This window comes from Eucalyptus grandis, chromosome 6, assembly GCF_016545825.1.
Source record: "Eucalyptus grandis isolate ANBG69807.140 chromosome 6, ASM1654582v1, whole genome shotgun sequence".
Taxonomy (NCBI): Eukaryota; Viridiplantae; Streptophyta; class Magnoliopsida; order Myrtales; family Myrtaceae; genus Eucalyptus; species Eucalyptus grandis.
This window is the reverse complement of record NC_052617.1, coordinates 11,802,526-11,815,041: the sequence shown is the minus strand read 5'-3', so window position 1 is coordinate 11,815,041 and position 12,516 is coordinate 11,802,526. Positions and strand designations below refer to the sequence as shown.

Here is a 12,516-nt window from a genome sequence, read left to right as displayed (position 1 = left end):
ACTTAACTCATTGCAGATCCATTTTACTCGAATCGGCAATTGCATAGGGATATGGGGTATGGTGCAAGACGCTTGCTCCATATTGGCAACCTCTCTGCTTTCGTTATTGATTGTGACATTCTTCTGTCTAGGATGTGCGGTGCCAACCAGAACAAAGGGAGGAAATATGCATTACCAGAACGAGAAAGACAGAATTTCCATATAACCGAGCCACATTTCTCACTCTTATCCTGCATGTAGCTACATCTAGGTCCAGTAATGTGCTGGCTAGTTTCTCCAATCACTAGCTGAAAAGCAACCATTCCAATCAAAACACAAAACATATTTATGATCTGATACTGTGTCATTTATTCGTTCATTCATTTGCAATCTGACAGTTTCTACGTTCTTCTGAAAATGAGAAATAACAATGGTGTCAGAAGCACAGATAGCATGTCACAAGCCAATCTCACAAGTATCCTATGTCGACCTTCAATATGAAAAAAGCAGCAGCATTTGGAGATGATGGACTCTCACAAAGATAATTCAATACTGTACATCGAATGGATACATTCTTAAGGCCCAGCTTACAGCTCAACTATTCTTATGTAACTTTTTCAATGTGCAACACTAAAATGAGCTACATGATCCAGGCAACAGGCACAAAGCAGTCTCGTTTCAATGCGAAGGGGGCGTCGGCGTTGGAGTCGGGGGCGACGGACTCTGACGCCGACGGAGGCAACCGGCGGAGGTGGAGGGCCGTCGGCGTCGCGTTTCGCGTACGGCACCAGCTTCTCCAGCAACCTCGCCTCCGAGCCTTCCGGTGTGTGGGGGTCTCGCTTGGCGGGCGACGCTCGCCGACGTTGAGGGGAGCTCGAAGAGGCCTGCTTCTCCTCCGCGTGCTGCATCTGCGACCCCAGGAACGCCGGAACGAACGACGGAGCAGCAACGAGCGAGCCCGAAGAGAGAAGCGAGCGAGCACCGGAGTAGCTGCGGCCGCAGTGTGGTTCGTCGGCGACGGTAGGGGAACGGCCGCTTGATGCTCGGCGACGGCATGGGAACGAGCGCGGAGAGAGAATTTCAGATTCAAAAATTCGAAAGGAAAGAAATGGAGAGGGACGTGCGTCCGAACGGCATTTTCTTTCTCAAACGAAGGAAAGAGAAACCACTGGGATTCGCCCCAGTGGCCACCCTTCCAACATGGAAGGGGGAGGTGAGGGGTTCAAATCCTCATCTTCTCAGGGGGGATGGGGTGGGGACACGTAAGTTTCAGGAGTGGGTTTCGACTCCCACGCCCTGCAAGAGGCAGGGCAAAAGTCTGAGTGAGTGTAGAGTAGGAATAGAGTAGGACTGATCGAAAAAAAAAAAAAAAAAAAAAAAAAAAAAAAAAAGAAAAACGTCCGCAATAAATGCTCTGACAGGAGAGAGAGAGAGCGTGCAGGCTAGGAGGAGAGAGGGCATCGGCAGGCTAGGAAGAGGAGAGAGAGGGGAAGAAGGCAGAAGACACAAGTGGGGCCCACCCCTCCACATGGCATCTCGTGAGTGGCCGGGGACCACGCTGACATGGTGGTCCCGGACCACCCAATATTTTCTTGATGGAGGCTACCCGAGGTGTATCTCCACCTGCTGGGACTGTGTAACAACTTTCCACTTCATTTGGTCGAACGCGAGCTTGGACTGGTGCAACGAGGATGGTGACAATGTCTGCAAAACAGAAAACGTGAAGTGGCATGCTAATAAAACTCACCTTTTCACCGATTCGAATCATCTAAATTTGATCCTTGACAATTACAGGAAGATTGGAGACTGATCCACGAATATTTGAGAGGCTGGTCTTCTTGCGTGGCCCAACTCAATCTAACCAGTAAGTCCTAGAACTTGCTCTGCCCCAGACAAAGGTATCTGTCTTCTATATCTTATCCTGATATGCTATTCTGAAATGTTCGAATCTTATCCAGTTATTTGCTTCATCTCGTAGATCAAACAGAAGGGTTTGCAATGGCAGATCCTCCTATCTTCAGCTCCTTTTGTACTTCCATCGTCGTTCTGTCATTGTTGCATCTATCAAGCGCAGGTGATACCCTGAGTTCAGTGCAATTAAAGAGGGAGAGACATTAGTTTCCCAGGGCCGAAAATTTAAGCTCGGTTTCTTCTCTGCTGGAAGTTCAAAGAATAGCTTCCCGGGGATATGGTTTGTGGTGAGTCCTGAAACGGTCGTTTGGGTTGCTAACAGGAACAATCCACTCATTGATTCAAATGGCACTCTCGAAATGAGCAATGCAGGTGAACTTGTTCTTCTCAACTAATCAAAGAGTGTCATTTGGTCAACGAATTCAACCAAGGTTCTCGGTAATCCAGTTGCACAGCTCCTTGATTGCGGTAACCTCATGCTTAGGGAAAGCAACAATTTAGGCTCTGTTGATTATTCGTGGCAGAGATTTGACCACCCATCAAACACGCTTTTGGTCGGTATGACCGCAGGATGGAACGTTAGAACTGGTTTGGAACATCATCTGACTTCCTGGAGAAGCACGGACGATCCTTCCCCTGGAGACTATACATACAGATACAAAATTGACAGGTTACCCCAACTTGAAATAGTCAGAAAGGATTCTGTCAAAGTATATCGAGCTGGGCCATGGGATGGAGTTGAATTTGGCGGTCTTTTCATGGAGGGGAATACCATTATTAACCCCATCTTTGTTTACAACACAACGGATGCCTGTTTTGCGTTTGAAACCTTAAAGGATGATAGCACTGCCAAAGTCATATTAAGCCCGGATGGTTTTACGCAGTGTCATCTATTGAAGAGTGGAAGCACGGAGTGGTATCTGATGTACTCGCTCCCTCATGACCCGTGTGACACCTATGGACAGTGTGGCAAAAATGGCGTGTGCAGAATTAACCAAAGCCCAAGATGCCTCTGCTTGCAGGGTTTTACGCCCAAGTCACAAGAAGAGAGGGACATGCTTAATTCAACATATGGGTGCAGAAGGAGAATTCCGTTGAATTGTTCCCGTAGGGATTTTATGAAGCTTTCGCAGGTGAAATTACCTGACCTGGTAGATTTCCAGCTGTTCAAGAACTTAAGCCATGAGGAGTGTAAGATTGAGTGTCTAAAGAATTGTTCTTGCACGGCTTATGCTAATTCCGATATTAGAGGAGCGGGCTGCTTGATGTGGTTTGGTGATCTCATTGACATAAAGGAAATTGACATGGGTGTCAATGGGCAATATCTCTTCCTAGGCTCCCTGCTTCTGAATTAGGTAAATACAGATATTGTGTCTGCATCAGCTAGTTGGTTCAGCAATTTATTTTTTCTTCTTTGTTCTAATCTTTCATTTCATCGATATGTCCTCTATTAATGCCGGACTTAACTACCGTTTTGTTCCTTGCTATTTATTTCTCATGTTCAAGGTCCTCTAACGGAGAAAGATTCTTCAGCTTACAGATGAATTCTCTGAAATTAGTTACTTCGCTTTTTCCAATATGCTAGATTCAATCCGCAGTCCATCCAAGAAATTGGTGACTATCATAGTGGCTTCAGCCATTTCAGGATTGCTTTTAGTGGGCATGGTGTTGGGCATAATCTGGAAGAGAAGAATGAAAAGACGAGGTAAGCTACATACCTTTCTTTTACATCATGTAATCAAATTCCGGATTGATCTTTTCTTTTTGACATTATGGTATGGTTAGAAACTAGTTTACATGCCTTGTAGGCTTGCCAAGTGGTACAGATGACGTTGACTTGCCATTATATGATTTTGCTACTATTGCTATTGCCGCCAACCATTTCTCTCAAACAAACAAGCTTGTGGTCATTGTTCAATTGGTTAACACGAACTCCAGCTCCAATTTCGATATAATGAGAACATTTTGGGCAAAATTGCCCCTATTCTAACCATCACGAAAAGCTCACTTGCAAAAATTTAGTCGGCCGATAAGTTTGGGCTTTATTTGATGTTAAGATGGCCACTTTAAACTCTTATTCGAGATAAGGTCCCAGCAGATGGCTTCACTTTATATCCTTACTTAAAATTAACTATTTCCAATGCCAATTACAAAAATTGCTAGTTGAACCATAATATATTTTTTGTTTTCTTCGGACCCTTCTCCATAGTGACTAGACGTGGAGTGTCGTTGGAATTTGCTAGCCAAATAGCGTGTAATGACCGTTCTAATGTTTGAATATGAGTAATCACAATCCGATGAGCACGTTCTTGCCAAATCTGACAGATTTTAGCTTGACTGATGTTTTTGTCGTCGGTCTTGACCTTTTCCTTCTCTCCTTTTTCTCTATGTAAATGGACTTTTCTCATGTTATCAATTTTCAATCTGTAGAAGGGACGAGTATGAATGATTCAAACATTTTGAGTTTTGGTGGGCCCACCTTCACCTAACACGGGGAAACTTTAACCTGAAATTATTGATACAATTTGTCGGGTTGAAGATCCGTGTGGGGATCTTCTTGATTCAACCTTGAAAAACGTCTCATATGCAATAGACACTCTATGTCAGGGCAAAGAATTTGATCGATTAGCGATCCCACGCAGCGAAGAAGACGAAAGGCTGTATTTTTGGGGTTGTGACAATCGAAGGTAGAGTTGACGTCATAAAGGGTACCGGGTTATGAACTAAATTATTTGAATCAAATTAATTTGATTCAAATTCACAAATAAATAAATAAATAAATAAATAATAAAAGCATAGAATGAATTTACACTAAAAACACCAATTCACAATTTATTAATATCAATCATTGTTTCAATTTGACTAATTCAAATCCATTCTAATAATCCATATAATTTGGAGAAAAAAAAAGCAAATCACATTCGGACTCACGTGTTAGACATGTTAGAAGTGAAAAAAAACTTAGAGATGAATTGTGTATCACAGAAGTGAGAATCGAAAAGAAAACAAGATTAGATTTTTCTTCTTTCTCAACTTATTATTATTATTATTATTATTATTATTATTATTATTGTTGTTGTTGTTGTTATTATTTTTTTCACATATATACATTTTGACCGATCATTTATTAAAAGTTTTTAAAATTGACATTACCTGTCGGAATTACTTGTTGGAAACTTGCATGTCGAAATTCCAACTTGAACGTCGGCAAGTGTCGGAAAAATTGACCAAGTATCGGATTTTTTAACACGTGTTGATCGAGTGTCATAGAGTATCGGACATGTGTCGAACATGAAGGCTCTTGAAAAGTGTCAGTACTTCATAGGTTATAACATCTTCCTTAAATTAGCACAGCCCAAATAATTTTGGGCTAAAACATAGCGTTGGGCAACAACTCCATCATTAGTCCTGCTTGGAGAAAGATTGTTAGTTATTAACTTATTGCCCTGTCTTTGTCCTGTAGGCTGTAATTGAGCTGTGAGGGAGAGGGGTATGACTTTCTTTTTTTTTTTTTTTTTTTGGACGAAAGAGCTGCATTTCATTTCAACTTAAAGAGATAACGTAGAACAAGATCCCCTCGGGATTCAGAACAAAGAAGACTAAACAGAGGCTGTGGTGGACTCGACACCCAATTGTTCGGGAGGTTATGGTTGAGCTGGGCTTTAACCACTCAATCAGCGATTTTGTTTTGTTCCCTAAAGCAATGGGTAATGTTTATGTGGGGTAAAGAAGCCAGAGAAGCCCGGCCCATTTGGATTTGTGCGGCAATGTCCCATGGAACTTGGCCTTCCCCCGACAAAGCGTGGACAGCAACAGAAGCGTCTGACTCAATGCTTGTACTTTCACTCTTCCCTTTTCTCTTCTCCCATTCGTGCGCGAACTTCATCCCCTCCAGCAAAGCTAGGGTTTCGACTTGGAGTGCTGTTTGCACTCTAACTTGGCGTGCGAACCCTCCGAGCAGATCTCCACTCGCGTCCCTGCATACACCAGCGATCGCTCCTCTGGTCTCGCCTACTCGAAGACCTCCATCTACATTGATTTTCAGAGATTTCGGTGTCGGTGGGATCCAGTTTGTCGCACAGGTGCGGTCCCTCTGTTCTCGCCCTTCCTGTTTTGAGTTCCAGACACTGAATTCTTTCTGTTTTGCGATGGCTTCCGAGATGATTCCTTGCGGATCTGGCGGTTTCCTTTTGAAGATGGCTTCGTTTCTTGCTTTCCACATGAACCAGAGGAGTACTGCAACTTGCTCGAGGGTTGGAGCTTCTGGTAAGGCACTTTTGTGGTGGAGGATCCATCGATCAATGCTTGTTAGTCCCCTTCTTCGAACCGGTATGCTGATTCGTGGGTCGACCATATCTTGGTTGTCCGGGCGAGCAAAAATAGGTGTTCCTCTGTTTCGGGTCCTTTTTACAGGCGGCATGTCGCTTCGGGTGCGATTTTTCTTCTTCTTAAGTTCTCGACGTTGGGAGCGCATTTTGACACGGGGTCCACATAAAAACTTTTATTTTCGTTATAGTCCGCATGTTCCAGATTTTGCACCATAGTTCTCTTGGCTTCTGGTATGAGGTCGATGCTTCATTAGTTGCTAGCTTGGTTTCGCTCTCCTTAACTGGTTATACCCACTTTTGACGGTGTACATGCCTGATGTTGTTGCATTCCATACTAGTTTGTCTTTTGCGCTTGTGGCGGGGATGGGGATGGCCAATATTTCATCTGCAGTGCTATCATCAAAAGTGTTTTGCACTATGTCCTCTTTCCATGCTCCGATCTCCGCTTGTCAATTAGCTCTTCCACTAGCTCAGGGTCTTCTCTATTAGCAGGTCCGATTAGTATACCCCTCTTTAACCATTTGTCCTGCCGTATTCTGACTGATTGTCCATCACCCACAGACCATAGGGATGATTCTGAGATAGCTTCCCTCCCAATTAGTAGGCTTTTCCATCCCCATGACGCCCTGTGATTCTGTTTTGCATGCCAGAAGTCTGTATTTTGAAAATATAAGCCTTTCAAAAGTTGGATTCATAGTGTGGGAGAGTTTGCCGCTAGTCGCCATGCCTGTTTCCCTAGCATGGCTTTGTTGAATGTAATGAGGTCCCCGAATCCCATACCACCATGATCTTTCCTTTGCTTCGACACGCCAGTTTTTTCAATGAATTCCAGCTTTTCTTTCACTGTTTTTCCACCAAAAGGAAGCTATTTTTTGTTCTATGGCTTTGCAAATTGATACCGGGATTTTGAAGATCGACATTGCATATTGTGGGATAGCCTGAACAACTGCTTTCAAAAGGACTTCCTTCCCTGCTTTAGACAACAAGTTTTCCTTCCATCCTTCCAGCTTCATATTTACTCGGGCCAAAATCCATGCGAACATCTGTTTTTTTGAACTACCCCAATCAGAGGGAATGCCCAGATATTTCCCTGTTTTGTTGATTTCTGGTACTCGTAGCTCCCTTGCCATGTTCCTCCTCAAGCTCTGGGGACAGTCCGCATTGAAAAATATTCCTGATTTGTTCAGATTCACTAGTTGCCCAGTGGCAAAACAGTATTGATTCAGCACCTCAGCTAGATTTTGGCATTCACTGATCTTGCCATCTAGAAAGAAAATAGAGTCATCTGCGAACAGTAAGTGCGATAATGTGGGGCATTGGCTGTTTAACTTAATACCTCTTAATCTTCCCTCCTCAACTGCTCTTTTCATCATTAGGGATAACACGTTCGCCATAAGGATAAACAAGTAAGGGGAGAGAGGGTCCCCTTGTCTGATACCTCTTGCTGGTTGAAAATAGGGTAGGGAGTCTCCATTTACTTTCACGCTAAATGAGGTAGTTGTGACACATTGCATGATCCAAGTTACCCAAGTAGGGCTGAAACCCATTTTCTTCATGCAAGCTTCAAGGAAATCCCATTCAACCCTATCGTAGGCCTTCTTCATGTCCAGTTTAAGGACGGCTTGGAATTTCTTCTTTCTTTTCCTGATTCTAAGTTGGTGAAGGACTTCTTGAACTATGATGATGTTGTCTTGTATCAACCTTCCACTTACAAAAGCGCTTTGCTCTGTTTCAATCAATTCAGGAAGCCATCGCTTTAGACGATTTGCCAACACTTTGGAGATAATTTTATAGGAGAAGTTACAAAGGCTGATTGGGCGGAATTGGTCTAGTTTTTCTGGGTTTGGGGCTTTAGGGACAAGTACTATATGTGTTCTGTTCAGATTCGGATTTAGGCATTTAGTCTCCATGAAATCTTCTACCATTTCCATAATATCTGTTTGAATATCTTCCCAATGGTGCTGGTAAAACTGACCATTTAACCCATCTGGTCCTGGTGCTTTTAACGCCCTAGTTGGAAGACTTCGCCGCTTTAACTTCTTGTAACATGATTTTTGCTGTTAGAGCTGTGTTCATCTCCTTCGTCACCCTAATAGGGCATTGGTCGATGATGGGTTGGATATGGCGAGGTCCCACCGAGGTATACAATTCATTGAAAAAGGCGAATGTTTCCTCTTTCAGTCTTCCTTCATCCTGTGTCCATTCTCCATTGGCCATCTGGAGCATGGATATTCTCGTTTCTTTTGCTGCGTTGTATAGTGGTAGCATGAAAGTATTTAGAGTTCTTATCCCCCATTTCAGCCATGAAACTCTCGATCTCATCCCCCGAACATTTCTTCTTGCTTCCATAACATTTCTATTTCTCCTTTTACCTCTTGAACCCTCTTCTGATCCTGCTGAGCTCCTTGGTTATTTGTGATAGCTTCAAGTTCTTTTTTTAATTCTCTGATTTGCTTCTGTGCATTGGTAAATTTTCTGCTCCATACCTCCAAGGATGCCTTTAATTTCACCATCTTGGCCTCCCAACTTAGCTTTTTTATCCCCGGATCATTCAACACCATATTTACTTTTTCCTCATATTCATGATCTTCCATCCAGAACGCTTCAAGCTTAAAGTGCCTCGTTCTCTTCCTCCTTTCAGCCATAAGCGATACTATTAGAGGACAGTGATCTGAACCAATTGCTGGGAGGGCAAATACTAAAGCTTCTGGGAAGGAAACCCGCCATTCAATGGTACATAGGACCCTGTCAAGTTTTTCTTTTATAAATTCATCTCCACCCTGTTGTTTGCCCATGTAAAAGCACAGCCTTTGCCCTCTAATTCCATAAAGGAACATTCATTCACAACTTGTCTAAATGCTGCCATTCTGTGATACTCAGCCAATCTTCCTCCGACTTTTTCCCAATGATATAAAATTTCATTAAAATCCCCGATACAAATCCATGGTAGAGAATTGTGGGACTTTATGTATTTCAATTCCTCCCATAACAACACCCTTCTGTGAAAAGTATAGGGTGCATGCACAAAAGTACTTCGCATCGCTGTTCTATTTCCTTCCCATTTACATGTTGCATTTATAAAGTCAGCAGAATGTGATTCAATTGATACCTGGATATCAGCATTCCATAATAAGGCTAGCCCGCCTGCAGTCCCTATTGGGTCCACCACAAAGTGGTTCTGAAACTTTAAGTTCTGCTTTAACCTCATTACCAGCTGTTCTTTGTTCTTCGTCTCCATTAGGAACACTAAACTGGGCCTGTTTTGAGCCACTAAGGCTCTTAGTTCCTGAATTGTCAGGGGATTGCCCAACCCCTGACAATTCCAGCTTGCTATATTCATTTGTACCCCGGTGGCTTATTAGGGCTAGCCACCAAAGCCCATGTGCCCTCTCCCTTTTCAAGTTGGATTGGGGTCTCTAGGAGTTGAGTTTCATCCAGAAGCTCTTGGTCTTGCTTCTCATTGCCATAAGGACTGAACCTTTTCTGTTTTTGCTTGTGTGCCTGGTTGTTTTTGCTTCTTTTTTGGATGCAATCCCTTCGGATATTCTGGTTGAGATGTGCGGAGGAGGATTCGTTTTACGGCCATGTCAATAACGAGGCGAGCTTGCCTTTCCTTGTGCTTCCCCTGTTTTTACATTTGCCCTCTCTTTTCTTTTTTCAGGTCTTTCCATGCGGCTGCTATTCAAGGGTAGGTGCTGGACAATATCCATTTGGCTGGGATTCTCCTGTGTTTCAGGTACAACTTCTTCTTCTTCTTCATTGTCCTTTTTCAGTCTTCATAAAACATCTTTCACATGGGACTAAATTCTTTAGCTTCGGCCTTCAACCAATACCCAAATCGTAGCTCGTTAATTTTCTCCAAGTCCACTTGGTTTTCAGCACACTAAGTAGTGTAGTGTCCCATTTTGCCACATGCATAGCAAAAGTGAGGAGTCTTTCGTATTTGTATTCCAGCCAGAATTTCCTTCCCGCGCGTTTACTACACTTCCTTGTTTTAAAGGAGCAAACAGATCCAACTCGACTTTCACTTTCCCGACACGAAGTAAGCACCAGCTTTGGGTTCCACTTTAATCTCTAATACTTCTCCTAGATCCTGCGCTATTCTCTTGACCGCTACCTCATTACGCCATTCCACCGGAAGCCCGAAGATGTGGACCCAAAAAGCCCCTTTAGAGAAATTGTAACAGCGAGGGGGGGTATTTGGTTCCCATGGTTTCAGTAACAAACAGTGATTAGCAAAAGACCACGGGCCACTATTCAGCACACGCCTTGAGTCCCCTTCTGTTTTGAAGGCAAATAAGAACAGCCCCTGCTCCAGGGGGATAATAACAACATTGTCTATTTTCCAAGCCTTCCTCATAGTGGTCTGAAAAGCTGGAAAATTGACATTTGGATTCATAAAGAGCTTTCCTATCAGCATTGCACGACAATCTTTCTCCTGCTCACTTGTGTCAATATCCTCCAGATCTATTATATCATCTTCTGACCACATCTCTCCCAATCTTTTGCAGAGAGATTCCAACCGAGGATCTGCGCCTTTTTGTTCCATGGGGCTAAGCGCTTTAATAAACAGTCCGAGAAGGTAGTTTAACACACACAAGCTTTCACGATTATGCCCGGTGACCTATTCTTGAAGCTTCAAGGACAGAGACCAACCTGAGACGGTGATTGGCGTTTGAAACGAAGATGAAGATGGAAGGCGTGTTGCTGCTGTTTTAAAATCACCATATTGAAGCTGTTAGGTTCATTCCTTCATCTGCGACAGCTTACATAGGGTCGATTTGAAGCTTTGTGCAGTACTTGGTAAAGGGTTAGGGTTTTTGTATTGTGGGGTATGGGTTCTGGGTGGAATGTATTATTTAGACTGATATGGTGGATATGGTGGCTATTTGGTTTCTATTTTAGTGGGAAAAAGGATAAAAGAAGCTCATTTTGTGAGAAAGGGCGTGAATACACCATGGATGACATCTCCGATGGAATGAAACAGTGCTCGAGAAGCTTCCACTTTCACAGGGAGACATTGTCTGGGGTGGAAAGCGCTGGAAATGGGAACTCTATGGAGAAGGGATGGTGGGTGTTTCGCTTAGGGTTCTGATTTGGGGTTCTTGGGGCCATTACCAAACCTGGCATGGAGAGGCTCTTCCTTCGAGAGAGAGACTCCCAGAACGGGAGAGAAAGTTTACAGGTCGTTTTTGGGGTATGACTTTCTTGCATGGCATAAATAGACATCGCAAGTCTCCTAATCAACAACACCTAACAGCTTGACTTGGTCAACAACACCTAACAGCTTGACTTGGTCGCTTCCATTCCATGACCGTTTGATATCTTATCCCACTGGAAATGGCTAGTGATGGACTCTGCAATAAATGTAAATAATATCCGCTCAGGTAGGCTTCAGCTAGATATCATTGGTGAGAAGCTTGAGTTTAAAACTGGCCATTGAGAGGGAGGAGCCAGGAAAGAATAAACAAAATCCTTATGGCATTCTTAATGCTTCCTTATTCCCCCTTATTTTACTCTATTTTTACCATGTTAGTGCTGAATTTGTCGATGGCGTCTGATACCTTAATTTCAGGTCAGTCCCTTAAAGATGGAGAGAAATTGATCTCTTCAGGCCAAAGCTTTGAGCTTGGCTTCTTCTCTCCTGGCAACTCAACGAACAGGTACCTTGGCATATGGTACCAAATCACTCCGGAAACTGTTGTTTGGGTTGCCAACAGGGACGATCCACTCACTGATTCACACGGAGTTCTCACATTTAGCCATGACGGAGATCTAGTTCTTGTCAATCAATTGAAGAGGGTCATCTGGTCTTCGAATTTGTCCAGGGTTCTGAAAAACCCGGTTGCCAAGCTCTTAGACACTGGGAATCTTGTTGTTAGAGAGCATACTAATTTAAATTCTGATGACTATTCATGGCAGAGTTTTGATCATCCGTCCGACACTTTACTACCCAGTATGAAATTAGGGTGGGACTTGAAAATCGGTTTAGAAAGGCGTCTGGCATCTTGGAAAAGCACGGATGATCCTTCCTCTGGAGACTATAGTTACAGGTTGAACATTCATGGGTTGCCTCAAGGTGAACTCGTCAGCTTAGGATCTGGCAAGAAATATCGGACAGGACTGTGGAACGGACTACGATTCAGTGGTTCTTCGATGGCACCGAGTGAAGTGACCACGCCAGTGTTCTTCTATGGTGAAAATGAAATATATTTTGTATATGGAGCCAGAAAAAGTGAATTTATCACAAGAGTACTTGTAAACCATTCTGGGTCGCTCCAGGTCTATGTTGCAAGTA

At 43.4% G+C, this 12,516-nt stretch overlaps 1 protein-coding gene across 1 annotated transcript in view; it reads left to right on the top strand.

Annotated features, from left to right (window-relative positions):
- The window catches only part of LOC104451495, a 36,057-nt gene that overhangs the window by 13,481 nt on the left and 10,060 nt on the right, over positions 1-12,516 (top strand). The window lies entirely within an intron of this gene.